This window comes from Calliphora vicina, chromosome 3 (genome assembly GCF_958450345.1).
Source record: "Calliphora vicina chromosome 3, idCalVici1.1, whole genome shotgun sequence".
Lineage (NCBI taxonomy): Eukaryota > Metazoa > Arthropoda > Insecta > Diptera > Calliphoridae > Calliphora > Calliphora vicina.
This window is the reverse complement of record NC_088782.1, coordinates 71,443,347-71,461,561: the sequence shown is the minus strand read 5'-3', so window position 1 is coordinate 71,461,561 and position 18,215 is coordinate 71,443,347.

Below are 18,215 nucleotides of genomic sequence, written 5' to 3'. Positions count from 1 at the left end.
TTTTGTAAGCTTCCTATTATGCAGGCATGTCCATAGGATCTAAAATTCCATGCGTTGCAGGCGTTGAGCCTAATGGCTGTGTTTAGTGCCAGTTTCCTGGCCATTAGATCTACTGGAATCCAATTGAGTAGAGTTAAAAGCGACTTTGTCGCCGTTGTTCGCAATGCCCCTGTTATCAGGATTGCCATTCGTCTTAATACCCTTTCAAAGAATATGCGATTGGAGGCCCTATCCATTGACCTCCACCAGGTGGATGTTAGACGAGATGCTTCTATCCCAACACATTTTGCTGCGGCACATCTAAGATCGAAGAAGCTTTTGCCAAACTTCACCTTAAAAAGATCGAATTTTGTAGATTTATTGGATAAAAAAAATTTGTTGTGTAAAACAGCATATCTGTATAATTTTTTTAAGACTTCAAAAATGTTTTTAAAAACATTTGATCTCTTCTGAAAAAAAGATTAAAATATTTAAAATATGTATTTTGATTTTAATTCCTAAAACTAACGTAAATGGGAATACTTTATTGCAATAGAGTGATAAATTATCTCTTTTTTTATATTTTTTAAGCCGCCCTTCACCGAAATAATCCACCCAAGCGGATTTTAGGTACTACTTGTTGTGCTAAGAAATAGAAAATCGTGAAAAATATTTACTCAAATTTAAACAAAATTTTGTTTTCGCCCATATACCCATTGCCTGCTCTGAACTGCTTGCCTTTGGATGTACAAAATCTCAAGTACTTTTTCGATAATGTACTATTTGTGAACGGTGTTCATGTGTATGAGTTTATGCAGCGTATCTATGTGTGTTAAATTTAAATGTACGAATCTTCTTGGTCGATGTAAATTGTGAAAAAACAAAATGTTTATGCACACACAGTGTTCGTTGTATGTTAGTTAGTGCAAGATTTTACGAGGATGTACCTACGCAAAGTTGTTGTTCATGAAATTTTTTATTTTAAAAATAAATTTTTTATTATCGGTGGTAATGCAACATGCATTGCATGGCAGCCAACGCACTTTCATACCTCATGCACATTGTACCAGTGTTGGTATGTCAATGAAAGAGAGAGAAAGAGAGTTCGTTTACAAGTAAATCAAGGAAAATACCTATGGATCATAAAGAAGAATATGCATACACTAAAAAAAATCTCTTGATAAATGTCAGGTGTGAGAGTATTAAGTTCATTTATGTATTTCTGATCTTTATAAAAGTTAATAAATTTGTTAATCTACAATATATTTATCATTTCGTTGAATATCTTTAACTAAAAACAAGTGTCTAATCATCGCCATCTACGGGAAATATCCACCTCACCACCCACTCAGGAAGAAGTTCTTAAGATCCTAAATAGTCTAAAGAACGGAAAGTCAGCCGGCTCCGACTACATCCCCGCTGAACTATTAAAATATAGAGGCGGACCAATAGCACAAGATCTTACACCGATAATGCGAAGGATATGGAACACCAACAGGATACCCAAGTCGTGGATAGAAGGAATAGTTGTAACAGTGTCCAAAAAAGCAGACCTATCCCAATGTAAAAATTGTTAAATGCCATCTGTAAGGTTATGTCGCTATTAATACTTGTGATTATCAGCCCGGTCATTGAACCAATGTTACGGTTTTAGACCGAACCATTAATGCACAACTCGCAGCTATTTATATATTCTCTTTGTAGATTTGGAGAGCGCTCGCTATGAAAGGAATACCGGAAATGATAATAAACATAATCAAGGAGTTATACAATGATGCAGAGTCCGTAGTCCGTTTTAATGGACATGAATGTCAACCTTTCGAAACTATCTGTGGCGTAAAAAAAAAACTGTGTTCAGTCACCTGCACTTTCCTGATTATGTTATGGGACTTAAAGGAATATCTCTACGATATATATTATGCAGATGATTTGTACTTAATTTCCCATCGTTTCTCCGATATCGAGGATAAACTCAATAGCAGTGAGCGTTGAATCATTGTTTTACTTCGGAAGTATTCTAGCAAAGATGGGGGCTCTGAAGACGATATAAACAACCGGATTAATAAGGCGAGAGTAACTAGCATTCAACAGTTTACATAAGGTATGGCTTACATAAGGTAAGGTAAAATACGCATACTCAACTGCAGTGTCATATCAATACGTGTATACGGCTGCACTACCTGGGGTACACACAACATCAAATAGCCAGTCTACAAACTTTCATTAATCGTTGTCTCCGACAAATAAACGAAATATTCTGGCCCAATTGGGTGACAAACGAACAAATTATGCACAAATTAGTTATAAGAAAAGTATACAAGACCCCCTCAGAAAATGATTTGTACATTCGTAATTGTCTTATAATTGGACATAAACAAGTCTTATATAAACATAAATCTTTCTACCAACGGTCCATAATTGACCCTAACCCCATATCAGCCCTATATCAGACAAATATTTTATTGTCACATATTGATGTTATGTATATAAGATACAGCACAAGGCGAATTTATACAAGGTGGAGTCAGTCACACAGCTGATAATTCTTGTTTACGCTTTTTGGTTCTAACAACTGTCAAAGCTTGTTTTTATATTTAAATATCTACATATTCTAATCGTATTAACAAAATATTTATTTTTTACATAAATAAGTAAAGCCCTCACTATTCAATTATCTACACTATATTAAGCTTAAATACTTATTTGTTTAATTTTTCATTTTGGTTTTTTGACATTTGTTAAGACCAATCGTTGTTTTTGTAGAACTGGCACCATCTTGTATGAATTCGCCTTGATACAGCACAAACGAATATTACACACTTGTCAATTTGTAAAAAGTTAGATGTCCTTAAAACGATACAATTGTATACGCAGCAAAAGTTCTTTAGCTAACTCCAAAATTGTGTCTGTGTTGATCTACATAGTAAATCCCATAATATTTATAAACATCCTGGTTTAGGATATACAAATTATGATGCAAGTACATAATTTATTTTTACTTTTCTTCCAGTGCAGTGCACTGTATAAGAGATCCTCCCTCCCTCAGTTACAATAAAGGCAATATTTACTGAATTGTATACATTTTGTTGTAAATACTGATCAAGTGGCACAAGTGTGAATGTTTATTCGTTTGTTTGTTTATTTGTTTTTATTCGCTGTACCAACAACAATTTACAGAAGCAGAAACAGCAGCAGTAGCAACATCTAACAGTTCAGTTCATGCCATTCAACACCATTCATACAAGTGTAACGACAATGCCAACGATCTTATGAAGGCTGCTGACTGACGACGATCACAATAACAACGACACCAGCAAAAACAGCAACGACAAAAATGACGACGAAGACGACATTGCACCGACTGCTGAAGAAACATACACAAAAATTGCCCCCTTTACAAGTACAAGCGATAAAAAAAAAATTAAAAGCAAAAAAAAAAATTGTAAAACGGAGAATCCAGGACGAAAATAGATTAATTACAAAAAGTCTACGGATTGCATATTTATTACTAAATTTGGCACCCTAGAGGGCAGAACGCAACGCAACAACTGGGCTATTCAAATTTAAGGGCTGTTTTAAGGCAATTCAAAATATAAGTAGCCCCACAGGGATCCTTAAATTAGTAAAACAAATATGTACATAAATAACTTCTACAAATCGCTGTAGTAAGTCTTTCGTAATTTCGAAGAAACATTCAATCAAGTCAAGCTAAAATTGTTGCTGATTTTGAAGCAGTATGGATTAGTTCTGATTACTTTAATACAGAAAAAATTTATATTACCAAAAATCACTAAAATATAGCAAATTTATTGGATGGTTCATGAGAATGAATCCCATATTATTTAAAAAAAGAGTTGTAGTAATTGTCTTGCTTTTTTAAAGTACATAGTTAATTATTTTCTGAGCATCATTATCATGACTTGGTTGACACAGCACGCTCGATTGCCGACAAATTATCTTGTTTTGATGAAGATTTGACATTTTTGCTGCCAATCGTCGAGTTGAGAGTTGTCTAAATCGACATCAAATCGTCCAGTTATCAACAAGAAAATTGCCTTAGTTGGCATAGAACGTAACGATCGTAGGCAGGATTTTCTTTAAACCTACAGACGATAGCATACACACCTAAATTCATTATAGAGTCAGATTATTATCTACACTGAATCAATTAAGTCTCCGTACAGAAATACTTGTAATATAAACTAGCAATTTATGGTCACTTTTCAATACATATTTAAAAATTTTTTTAATTAATTTTATACAAAATTTTATAAACTAGAAATCAACATAAAAAAAATACAAACATTTTCATTAAAAACATAAAAATATACATAAATTCAATAATTGTACTAAAAGTATCACCAAAAAAGTCTCCGTACAGTTGACTGTTTTAAGGCAGTCATTTAATATGTGGTAGGTCCTCCTTTCTGAGCAATTGCAGCATTTAAATGGAATGAACCAGCTTTGTTGTTGTCAGGGAATGCAAAAATAAGCAAATTTCAATGGATAGAAATAAAATTATTATTTGCCTGCAAAATTAAGGAAAAAGTCTAACTGAAATCAATGATATTGTAAAAAGACCACGGTCTTCCATTCAGTACGTTATTCAACAGTGCAAAAAAACCAGAACAATGGCAAATAAACCAAGAAATCACCGTCCAAGAAAACTATACCACCACTTAGAGAGAAGAATTGTACGATTTGTAGAAGGTAATTAAAAAATTAGCGCATGTGTAATTGCGGGAAACTTGAAAAGTAGTGATGAATAAACGGTAAACCCCCCAAACTGTAAGAAACGCTCTTAAACTAAATGTATAAAATGGTCGGGTAAGCCGTAAGAAGCCGCTTGTTCGAAAAGTAAACATGAGAAAGAGATTGGATTACGCTATTGAACATATTGATAAAGATTTTTTTTGAATCGAATTTTTTTTTAGCGATGAAAGTAAATAATAATATTTTTGGTTCTAATGAAAGAAAAATGGTATGGAAAAAGCCAAATACTGAAATGGATCCGAAGCATTTGACGCTAACCGTAAAGCATGGAGGAGGTAACGTAATTGGTTGGAGTTCCATGGCTTCATCTGGGGTGGGAAATCTTATTTTTATTGAAAAGATGATGGATAAATATGCATACCTTAATATATTAAAAGAAAACTTGAAACAAAGTGATGCAAAAATTATGGTTGGGACGTATGTATTGCTTCCAATAAGACAACGATCCCAAACACACCTCTGGATTAGTAAAGGAATGTCTTATTTATAATGTTCCTAAGCAATTGAGCATCTATGGAATCACTTGGAAAGAAAGATTCGGCAGCACAATATATCGAGTAAAGATCAGCTAAAAGCCGTTATAATGGAAGAGTGTTATAAAATAGATTTCCTAACAACAACAAAGCTGGTCCATTCCATGCACTGCCATTTAAATGCTGCAATTGCTCAGAAAGGAGGACCTACCACATATTAAATGCAATTAATTTTAATATTGGGGTTCCTTGCCTTAAAACGGTCAACTGTACGGAGACTTTTTTGGTGATACTTTTAGTACAATTATTGAATTTATGTAAATTTTTATGTTTTTAATGAAAATGTTTGTATTTTTTTATGTTGATTTCTAGTTTATAAAATTTTTTATAAAATTAATTAAAAAAATGTTTAAATATGTATTGAAAAGTGACCATAAATTGCTAGTTTATATTACAAGTATTTCTGTACGGAGACTTAATTGATTCAGTGTATATCTAAGTAGGATCCAAGTGTGTAATCAACATTCATTAGTGATTTCTATATTTAACCCACTAGAGCCGTTTCAAAGACATAAACTTGAGTATGTTGTGAAGTTGAGAAAAGTTTTGACGAAATTGGAGACTCCCAAAATCAGCATCCAGATTATAAGCAGGTCCTTTCGCGAAGGTTGTGTTCTGCAAAATCCTTCCAAGGCAATGAACTTGTTTATTATCATGGACACATGAAGCTCATGTATACTAAACTTGCTAATAAAACTTCCCATTAAATCTTAAGGAAAACTCTGGGAGGGCACTAATCTGGAAGTGTCGCAAACATGAAACATGTTGAAGATGAAACAAGAACATTGGACTCATCTGGGTTGGATTTGTGGATTAAGGCTATACTCTGTTATATGCTAAAATATTAGCATACATTAGATCCCACATTTTGACTAAGGACATATTAAGATTGTCTGATTTCTGTGACTAAGAAATACTGGAAGTATTTGTGATTTACACTTCCATTTGATTGATTAGTGGTGACTGATCTTTTTCGAAACACCATTATATGGATTTTGATATACAATTTTATGATCGACCCATACTTCTGAACGGAATAGGAGGAAAACGTATTAGCTAATTTAAAAAATTCACTTCCTTTACAACATCTTACGGGCCTTGTAAGCCAGTGAAGTGTTCTTACGGCAATCTTATGGCTATTAAACGAGACAAAATTACCAGGCGATTGGTTGGTCTACAAGAGCTAGTTGAATAGATTCGAAAATATAATTAAAACGCAAAAAGAAGAACTTCTGAGGAGGTATCTTCTGAGATCAATGACTGTATCTAGCCAAGAAATGGTTGTATCTAGCCAACAAATCCTTGAGGAGTTGCATGATGTTAATTTTCCTGTAATTGGACCATGTGATTAATTACGACTTCACTAGGTCCAGATAGGTCTCAAGAGATAAAGAGAGAGAGAGAGACTACGATGAGCGATCGATAGTTTTGATATGTTTAAATCACCAAGTCTCTACGGTCTTTCAGATCAATTCTAGATTTATTATACCTTGACACTCTGTTTTTTAGGGAGTGTATAAGTTTGGCATACATCCCAGTTTGCTGGACTAGATTTAGGGTTATTTTCATTCCAAAAGATGAAAAGCTTCACACAAAAATAATCGGAAAGTCTATAGGCGAATCTGTATTTTAAGCAGGAGGAGGGACGTCTTGCAAAACATCTATATGAACTTTATGTCATTCTAAGGAAGCTTTCCGATGTTTGGTCCACTCTTCTGCAGTGCCGTTGGGAGGAATTATTATGAAGATTTTCCTAAATTGGCAGTGAGAGGTGCAGGTGGGAAGTCTGGGATCTGACAATTTGTTCATTTCGGCTTTTGGAGTTGTTTGGGGCTCAAAGTACAGGCACATGGTTGCTTTTGTCAAGCGTCTTCTAGTCTAGTTGCTTTTCTTTTGAAACAGTCAACCAGTCTAGATTTTCTAAACTTACATCCTGGATGTGCTACTGCCTGACCAGTTGCCAAGTGTTGCAACTGCCGCCGCGTGGAGGATCAGAAGCAGAATTTTGATTTCACAAATTTAAAATATGTACTCGTAAATAAGATATTTTCGACAAATATTCCAGTAAAAATTCAGTGATGGGCCCAAATAACATTAAGTACACCTCTGTTATTTATTTCTATGGCTGCAGATAGTTCTTACGACATTAAGCTAGAATAATTCCAAAAAGAAAACAAAATGTTTTCTTAGTACACAGAAATGAGATTTCCTCTCCAGAGCAGTTGGTATTTACAAACTTATTAATACGCGCATCTCCCTCTTTGCAAGCGACATGTCGCACATAAAAACGAGTCACTATTCCCACTTTGGCCAATGCTAAAGTCAACAGAAACAGATGCCAAAAATATTATTGGCAAGCCTAGTCGGCGACATTCTATGGAATTAAATATAGATCTGTAAGCATACATACATATGTATGTATGTATGTATATTATATGTATGTATTTAATCGTACATCGTATGCACATGCAATTTAGTTAGTGTAGATACAAATGTTTTGAATATCAGTTCAGAAGCTCGTGCCACCGATGTATTGTTGGTTGCAACAAATATGATCATTTTATTTTATACTTATTATGCGTATGATTTTAAATCTCCCTTCAAGTTTTGCTCTATAGTTGGGTGATTATTTTATTATTTTACTTTTTGTTTTTTTTATTAATTATTGCGATTAAAAATACGTTAACACAGTGTTAAGGCATTAATTTAATTGTATTACGGGATTTCTTGAATTTGTTGTTTCTTTTGTTGTTATTTTAGCACATGTCACATGTATCCGGCAGGCGGTGCTACTGTTGCTTTTAGTTAAAAAGCTATAAATTTTACCAAATCTCCCGGATGATGTTTACTTTCTCGCATATTATTTGTTTTTATTTTTTTGTATGGTGGCATGTAAAATCTCATCTTTTGTGCTTTTCTTTGTTACATGTAGTTTTCTTTAACAACAAAGAAATTGTGGCGTTTCACGCACCACGCACATGCCCCATAATAATAAGATCGACCGACCCACCACACTTGTGCGTATGAAAATGCAGAAGAAATAGGAACAAATTAATTGCAAATATGCAAATTACAAAGAAAATGCTAAATTGATCTTAGTTATAAGGTGCGCAATTTCATGAGTTCTTTTTTTAATCACAGAGTTGCACAACTTTCAATCATTGGCAGAAGTGAATCAAAAGTTCGATAGAATTAATTCTTAATTAAATTTTCAAAATCAAATTAAATATATTCTCTTAACAAGAATTCATTCTTTTACGTTTTCTTTAATTCAAATCCATTACAAAATAGCTTTAAAAATTTATTGAGTGATATAAAAAACAAAACTGAATGAAGAAAAAATATTTCAATTCAATTTGGAATTAATTCAACGATGAATGAATTCTATTTAAATAAAAGCCTTTGAATTTAGCTAAATAATTAAATATTGGGAATGGATTTATGGAATGAATGCCGGAAATTTTTTAATACCGAATTAAGCTACGTTTCCGCGTACACCGTAATCGGCACCGAAAACGAAATTCCATACATTTGCCCCGAAAAAAAGTTCGTTTCAGAACGTTTTTCGGTGCATGCGGAAACGTAGCTTTAGGATTTTAGTGAATTACGCTCTAATTTCATTATAGTGTCGATATAACTGTAAAACACAACCCATATTGCAACGATGGTCCGGCTATTCAAAACAGGTGGATAACTAACTGACACCTTTGTCCTCTCCTGTGAGGTGCCGAAAAGCTCCAATATGGAATTATATGACTCTGACATGATCATGCTTTAATTCAATGAATATGAAAGCTAATGGTTGCTGTTATCTGCAAAATAATGGATAAGATTTAAAGTTTGACGTATAAGTTCATTTAAAAAAATACAAATCCATAGAACAAAATAAATAACGGAGCCTTTTGGTACCTGTAAATTAATCTTGAACTCCTTTAATGGGATCCCATCTACAACATCTAAAATAGTGCCATCTTTAAGATATAAATATCGATATATCTTGAGAAAATAATTACTTTTGTTAAAACCATGGTTTGCTATCGTTACCGAAATAACTGTTATTACCGTCACCGCAATTCTATAAATAATTTTAAATTATGAAAGTGCACATACGCCCATGTTCTGAAAAGCGCATATAGCTAAAAATTTGCGGTTTCGATTTCGGGGTTATTATGTAATTCGATTCGAAACGAAACACTTTCGAAATACAATTGCCCAATTCACAATCGAAGTCGTAGCGTTGTAAGTTGTTTGTGAAAAATATTTTTCAAATAAAATTTTTTGAAACAAAAACAAAATATTAATAAAAAAATTACGACATACAACGCTACAACACTACGACACCAATTGTGAATTGGGCAAATGTATAAAGCATACAAATTCGTACGATTTTCTTTTCGAAAGGAGTTACATAATAGCCCCCTGAAACCTATAGCAAATCGCGTGGTTTTCAGAACATGGGGAAATGCATTTTGCGTTTTTCAAACCGTAAGCGATTTGAAAACACTGCGTTTTCCAGAACATGGGTGATATTTTTAATTTGTTGTAAACTTTATTATTCGTTACCGAAATAATACAAATTAGCAACATAGAGGAAATTCGTCCCCACAGTATAAAGCTTTTGGATGATCTAACATCAAAGAGTACTGCTCAAAATTTAATTCCTTTCAGATCGAAATGGCGTGTGACTAATTTGATAAATAATATGGCACCAAGGTTCTTATATGAACTGTAGTCTCTGAGGAAATCTGAATAGAGACCTCATATCATCTTTGCGTATACTTTAGTATATTTCTTTAGTATATTTCAAATCATAAATTACTTCTTCTATTCTTGTCTGCCCCGCTGTTCATTGTAAAGAAGAGCTGGTTAGGCTATCTATTTGATATTAATCAGGTGTGTAATGTTTGTAATTATTTCCAGTCGGGAATGAAGTGCCAGGGACTTGGAACTGAGAAACTTGGCACATGGTACTCATATGACTGAAATATTTTAATTTTCAGGATCAACTTCTGTCGCTAAAATCTTACAATACTAAATAGCTGTCTGTAGTCTATAGTATTCGCATTGAGACTACTATTTTAATGGGAAGGTGAAGGAAATTGTCAGAGCCGTATTAGATTTATCCGCAATGTAGCTTAAATGCCTTGAGAAATGAACTTTTTAACTCTGATTATACACCAGAACAATATTTCGGGACTAATGGGAGTATTAATGGATTATTCGTCTTCGTCTTCTTCTTCTGTCATGCATATCTATCTCTGAAGTATATATCTAAATATATTACTGCAGGTCATCGTCAATGGTTTTCCTCCAGGTTTCTGCAAGAGCAGCAGGTCACCGACTACCTTGTGGATTCTATATTAATGCTTGTCGGGCTATATTTTGAAAAGGTCTTCGAAGTCTATGACTTATCCAGTGTCGATGTCTACTTTCTTGGGGGTGGCTTTCGATTAGTTCTGGTGCCGTAGCTTATACCATATTCCAATGATATTTTTTAGTGCTTTTCCAAATCGCTAGCTAGTAAACACTGATTTTTCATTGGAATTAAATATTCTCAATTTCATGTTGATTGATACATATTTGGCTTAATGTCCAAACGTTATATAACATTCCAAATGTACCTTTATCCTTATTTATTCAGCTAGTGACGTCAAGTTCAGCTTCATTATTATTATTGATTAAGCTGCCAAGATTATTTAAGCTTTCCACACTTTCAATAGTATCATGTTCATTACTGAGATCAGTTTATTGCATGGCACAATATCCGCCTTTATTGAATTTTGTATTAGCTATAACGATTTTCAGCTCTGCATCCTTGGCCTTTGTGTTTAGTGCAGTGATGTTTTCTTGCATATTATATTCGACATCTTCAAGGTGTTTAAATGAATTGTAGGATTATCATAAAGAAATTAGCTACAAAATACACCCTTAGTGAACTCCGATTGCATTCAGAATATTTATATGTTTTAATTTTTCATATTCAAATGATGTCCAAAATGACCTTGAGATATAATGTCCTTGAACTTTTTCTATAACTTATTATTAGGGGCCGGATTTAAATGCAAATGCATGTTTTTACTCGAACGTTCAAATACAATGTAGAATGGCATCGATTTGTTAGAGCATATTTTTGCATATTTTATTGATAATGCATATTTTGTTATATTTAACTTCAAAATGCATATTTGTATGCATATTATCCAAGTTTTTAATAAAAACTTATTTTTTTGTCGTCAATGGGAAACATATTATTTGGACCATGGTACAATAATTGTAGAAGGTAGAATCACTAGGGAGAGTTTTCAATATTTACGCCTATAACGTCAAACATTGATTTAGTTTTTTTTTTCATATTTTCTTTTGTTTGACTTTAAAAGAATTGTATAATTGAGAATTTATTTTCTACTGAGTATACCTTATATTGTTGTGTCATGGTTTGGACAAACTTTTTTCTCTATCAGCAATTGAAAATTATCATTTCAAAACATTTTTATAGTTTTATTAAGTATCAAAAATACATAAAATGTATCGAAAACATTAATATTTGTTTTCATTGCAATTTAGATTTATAAGAGATCGAAAGATTTTGTAACTTCACATAAGCAGTTAACGCTCCTTACCATGCAGTATTAGGAGACTATCCTGAACTAGTGATTTTACGTATAATTTAGGGTGACGAATAGTTACACAATTATCTACGTCCTAATCAGAGGGTAAAATTAACATTTTGGATTACTGATGAATTTAAAAGCCAAGTCGCAATATAGAAGCTCTAAAGATAATGGTTTTAAAAAAGTATTCATACCAAGATATAATTAATATATCCATCGTTTTCTCAGAAGAAAAAATAAATAGTTACAACTTTAACTATTTAATTCCTGTTATAATTTAAAAAGTCCTAGCCGCTGGGAACACTGTTGTGTATTTTTTGGACATTGTGCGATCCAATTAACGTGTTTATTAAGATAAATCAAAACAATTGTTTCTATAGAGGTGTCATTCCATTTGACATCCCTATTTCCATACTAGGGCAAGTGTAAATTAAGAAAAAAGAAATTAAAATTTCACTTCTTGTGAAAATTTAAAATCCTTTTAAAGAAAAGATCACGAGAGGAAAATGCAGTATGACAATATGAAGTGTGTTGTTTTAAACGTATAGGGAATTTATCATGTGTTAATATTTTTGTCCAACATTGCGATAATATACCATTTTATAACTTTAATGAAATTTTACGATTAACAAAATATTTTGCACTTCTTAAAACAACAACAATTTAACAAAAAAATACTAATTAAAAATAACACGGCAACACTTGTCAATAAATGAATACATCACAAGATTTAGGTGAAGAGCACGTGCAGCCCAAATTTGTTAATTTTAAATAAAAATCCTAAGTGACTTAAGAATCTTTATAAATTATTATATGATTTCTTTACGTAAATGCGGTTGAAAATTGATGTACATTAAAATACATACGAGTAAATAAAATACATACCTTTTGTACATTTGAATAAATTATGTATATTAGGGTAGCCCCGTTTGTATGGAAGAAAAATAAGGTGTCGATGTTCCCAACTAAAATGAAAATTTAGTTTGTTTGAAGGGACCTTTTCTCAAAATTTTTGTCCTGACATCAGTATGCGCTGAACTGGATCAAATGATAAAGAGGTAATTTTTTAATGTTTTATGATTTTTTTTCATATTTTTCGCGATTTAGTATCATGTGAAATGTCTATGAAAGGCGATTTCAAATCCATATCTGTATTACCAATCTAAATATATTAGGAGTTTTTGGCAAAAATTTAAAGTTTTTTAATTTGTACATAGAATTACTTAGGGCCTCCCTACTGTACATATTTATGTATGTATGTAGATGGTCGATTCTAGATGAAGAAAACAATTATTTCTATTTGACAATATTTTAAAATGTATTAGTTTGGCCGTATTTTGTATAATTATCATTGTATAATACTCGAACATGTACTATGATCATTGTTATTTATGTATATTCACACCTGACAAATTGTCAAATAGACGAAAATATATCTATGAATACATACTTATGTATATATTCATACATATCTATACATACACATATTTCTATTCAAATGAAAGTTTATTTTCTAATGCTAAAACGTCAACTGTTGAACAACCAACACCTGTGATGAAATTGTTTAAATTTAAACAAACACCAGGGATGTCAAATAGAAATTATAGATACTAATTCAGTCTTAATAGTACCAGGAAACAATGATGTTCCAAAAGTACTTTTACTTATAAACCTTACATAGCTGTAACACAATATGAATATTTATGGATTTCCATCTAAAATCCTTCAGAATTATTTGTACTAAAATTATAACTTGTATAACATAACCTAGTGGAATACGAAATATGTCGAGACAAAGATGATACAATTTATTTACTTCTGTAGAAGAAATAGTTCATCTGAAAGGATCAGAAAAGATCAATATCTTTAGACGAAAAAAACTAAATTAGATTAAACGTATATATACTTCAAAATATGATAAATATTGTTACGTTTTAACCTTTTCAAAACGTTGGTTTATTTCCTTTAAATAAACCGGATACTTTTGATTGCAAATAAAAGCCGTTTAGTAGTTTAAAAATTGTAACAACTATTTATTTATTTAAAATGTACAACAACAGAATTAAATAGTCACTCAGTGTTTTTTTATACACGATTATAAATTCGCAGAAATAAAGACACACATTATAATGTACACGAATTCAATTGAAAAACACAGCACACTTTAAGGCACTCAGTCGATGTTTATTTGAATAGCATCTCTGATAAAACTGACTCACTATTGCAACCTCTCCCACTATTTATAACACTGCCATCTGCATTCTAGATTGCTCTTTAACTGTCAAAATTCGAATATTCTAGATCTTACTAATACATACGCCATATTTTGTGTACTTTCTACAATGTTCATTAACTGAATATTCGAATTCGAATACAGCGTTGCCAACTTACGATCAAATCAACTGAAAGCATTTATTTAATAATGCCCACAGATATGTTACAGTTTGGTATTACAGCACTGTTATTTGAAAGCATTATGCTACTTTTAAATCAGGCCTTAAAATCGTTATATTTGAATTCATGTACAATTTCGTAACAATATTTTCTTTTTGAGCTAATTATACCCTTCACCTTCGTGAGAAAGTATATATATTCTGGATCCTTATAGATAGCGCAGTCGAGTAAGCCATGTCCGTCTGTCTATTGAAATCAACTTTCCGAAGCCCCCAAATAACTTACATACACAATTCATACATCAATATCTCCGGAATTCTTCAGGCTCGGTTGCTATTTAAAATCGAGAAAATCGGTCCACAAATGGCTGAGATATAAAAAAACAACCTAGATTTTTAACCTGTATGGATATCAAAGACCTTTGCAACGACGTATATAATACCCATAGTAAGTTGGACCTACCATGGTTCAAAATCGAAAATAAATATTTTTTATTTCGCTAAATATTAAAATAAAATGAAAAAACAAAAAAAAAATGTTTTTAAAATTTAAAAAATTTAAAATGTTTTCTTTTGTTTGAAAAGGAAATCGAAATGATTTGAGGATATTTTGAGTCAATATATTTATTAAATGTAGTAAATTATTCAATTGTACCAAAAATATACAAGTTGGCCACCATTTCATCCCAATAACAAACAACATTCACAAATGAACAATGTAGACCTGAGAATATTTGAATGTACAAGTACATAAATACTATATTCAACCACTTAAATTCGCCAGCAAATAAACCGAAACAACAAATATCGAAATAAATAAGATGAAGAAAATATTTACCTAATCACCTAAATGTCAAAAAACTAACAAAGTTTATTCTTAAGAGATCAAAAATCTAAACAAAACAACAACAACAAGAGTACAAAAATATTTGAAAAGCTTTAAAGAACAGGTAAATTTGAAAATCATTAGAGAACAAAACAAAAAAACCGAAACAGGAAAAGAAAGAAAAATGGAGAGTTTAAATTATATTCGTACTCGGAGACCGGCAATTTGAATATGTTGTTTTTTTTCATTTAACATGGCGTCATTAGATAATTAGATTATTTGTTTATTTTGTTGTGGTTTGTTATTGTTTTATGTGAATTTTTCTAAGTTTTTTGACACTGGCCGTTCATTTTCATTGTGAGGGAGATCAGTTTTTTCTTTTCGATTTTTTGTGTATGTGTTATTTTGCTTAAGAAATAAGATTTTCTTTTGTTTTGTTTGTTAATTTGTCAGCTTCTGCGCAGTGGCACATTGACGTTACCACTGCAGAGTATGAAAGAAAAACATCAACCACAAGCATTTACGAGTACGTTCTTCTCTTCTCATGTCAAGTGTTTTTTAGTGGAGGCAAATGTGTATCGTCTATAATGGCCACCATTTGCTTAGAGGTGGCAACGAACCTAATGATTTTTAACTTTCCGTTGTTAAAATTTTTGGTTAGGATCAATTATTACTCAGAGAATTTATATTTTAAAAGTAAGGATGTTCACTTAATGTTTCAAATTGTGTATAAGAAATTATATTTGCTGATAATTAGGCTGATGGAGAAACAAGTAGTTTTAAGAAAAATGTTTAAGTATGTAGTGTAAATCGATTGTTTCGTATGTAAAATGTTGAAACTATTGCTTTTTTTTTAAGTAAATCTTGTCATTAGGATTAACAACACATGTCCAGATACTCTCAGATTTTCTTTAATACTGCCTATACCGGCGATTTTATATACTTCATTCCTTCCTAAGGGAGAAATTTGTGTATTTGGGGTTCTTCAAATATTTAAAATATTTTCCGTTTCTATGATCTTCTCCTTACTGCAATAGACAGAATCTGCTTTGCTGCAGGTGATAATTTAGTTTTTATTCTCTTCTAAGTTTTCTCTTATTCTAGAGCCGAAACTATCTAAAGTTCCCTCACAAGTGTTTGTGTGGATATGACTATCGACATATTTTCTATATTTTAGCAAATTTGTCTTAAAGTATAAAATCTTTGTCGCAAAGTTTGGTATATTGGTTCCATTATAAATAACTATTACAGGATAATATAAATCATGTGATAGTGCGTGGGAGCAGGTTTTTTATTATGGATTCATATTAGTCAGTAGCCCCAGTATGTGTGTTTATCATAGTAGTCAGAAAACGATCTCCTATATAATTATTTTAACTTTTTCATGGTAACTGAAAAGCTTAGTGGGCAATAAAAGGTTTTCAAGTATGACGGGTTTAGGTTGAAAGTCAGTAACAGGTTACAAGTTTATTATCCGAATGAGTGTTCATTAGTGCTAACATCATTATCACGTCCTTTAGCGACGAGGTGCATTTTTTGTTAAATGGTTACATTAACGTGCAAAATGATCACCCGAGGTTCAATCAAAGACAGATCATCTACAAAAAGTTTCTGTTTGGTATCAATTTTGTGCTGATGGCACCATTGGTCCGAAGATTTTCGAAAACGACGTTGGTGAGTCCATCGTTGTCAACGACGAGCTCTTAATATCAGTTATAAACAAATTGTGTTGGGCCGAACTGCAAGAACAATCGTGCGATTTGAACCCGTTATATTTTTTCTTGTATAGTTTTCTGAAACCGCGACCAATGCCTTCATAATCTAGGCAGATACACTAAAAATTGGACCTATCGGATCCGAACATTTGAACAATGTCATATTCCATACATAAGGCATACATTGGTCTTTCAAATCTCAGCATGTTTTATTCCATTTCAACATCGAACCGCCCTTTAAAAAATATTTATCATTACAAATGTTGGCTAACGTATTCATAAATATATTTTTATTACATTTCTTCAGTTTTACAGTTTTACAGAAAAACTAAAGTAACAATTTAAAAATGTTTCTGTTATTTTCAAATTGAAAATTATGGTTAAATAATTTAGTAAAATTATTATTCAAGTTGAAGTTTAATAATTACGCATTATGTTATCGAAATAATACAAATACAGATATTTAAGCCATGAGCTGATAGGTTAGTTCATGTGAGTCTCCTACAAAAATTATTGGAATCTTAAATTCAATCAAAGGCCCTTATATAAACTACCTGTCACATGAATAGGACCCCCTAACACAAGTTTTTCAAAAGGTTATAGCTTATGGAAAAAAATGGTTAATTGTCATGCTGGAATGTCCACTGTAAGCTTCCAAAAATGTTCTGAAAGTGAGGAATCGCTTCTTGTAGCTCTCGAATACAGCAATTAGCGTTCATGGTACTGGATAAAAATTTCAGCTCGCAGGTACCATAATAGGATATGGCTTCCCATATCAATACCCCTCCCACTCTGCTATGAAAACTATTCAATTGATGCTCCTCTTTTCGGAGATCGTGAAAATAATAATTGAAGGTCCTTCAAATCATTTTCTTTTTTCATCTGAAAAAACGACACGTTATTTCACGTCATGTGAGTTCGACAAAAATCCAAGCTCATTTTTTTATCGAGCATCGTTAAGTGGTGGTTTTTGCTTAAGTTTTAATAGCTTGAGATGTTCAGCCTTCGAAATTTCAGTTTTAGCATTAATTTGTGCAGACGAGCCGTGAGAATTTGATGCTGCTGTAAGTACACTTTTGCTGAAAGTATTCTTTTAGTACGGTCTTTCATATTTCCCCCGTAGTTTGCATTCCCTGACAAATTAGATACCACATTTCGGCTTCTTTTGATTCGTTCAGCAATTTTGTGGATTGATTGTCCACATTCCTTATACATTTTTCTTTTTTCCAACTTCTGTTAAGGTTTTGCATCTAACCATTTAAAAAAAGAAATTTCATTAAAATAAATCAATTTGATTTAAAATAATTTGTTTCTATTGCACTTGTTTACTTGCTTAAGAAAACTAAAGTAAATGCGGGGTCCTAATAAAGTGACGCAAAAAATAT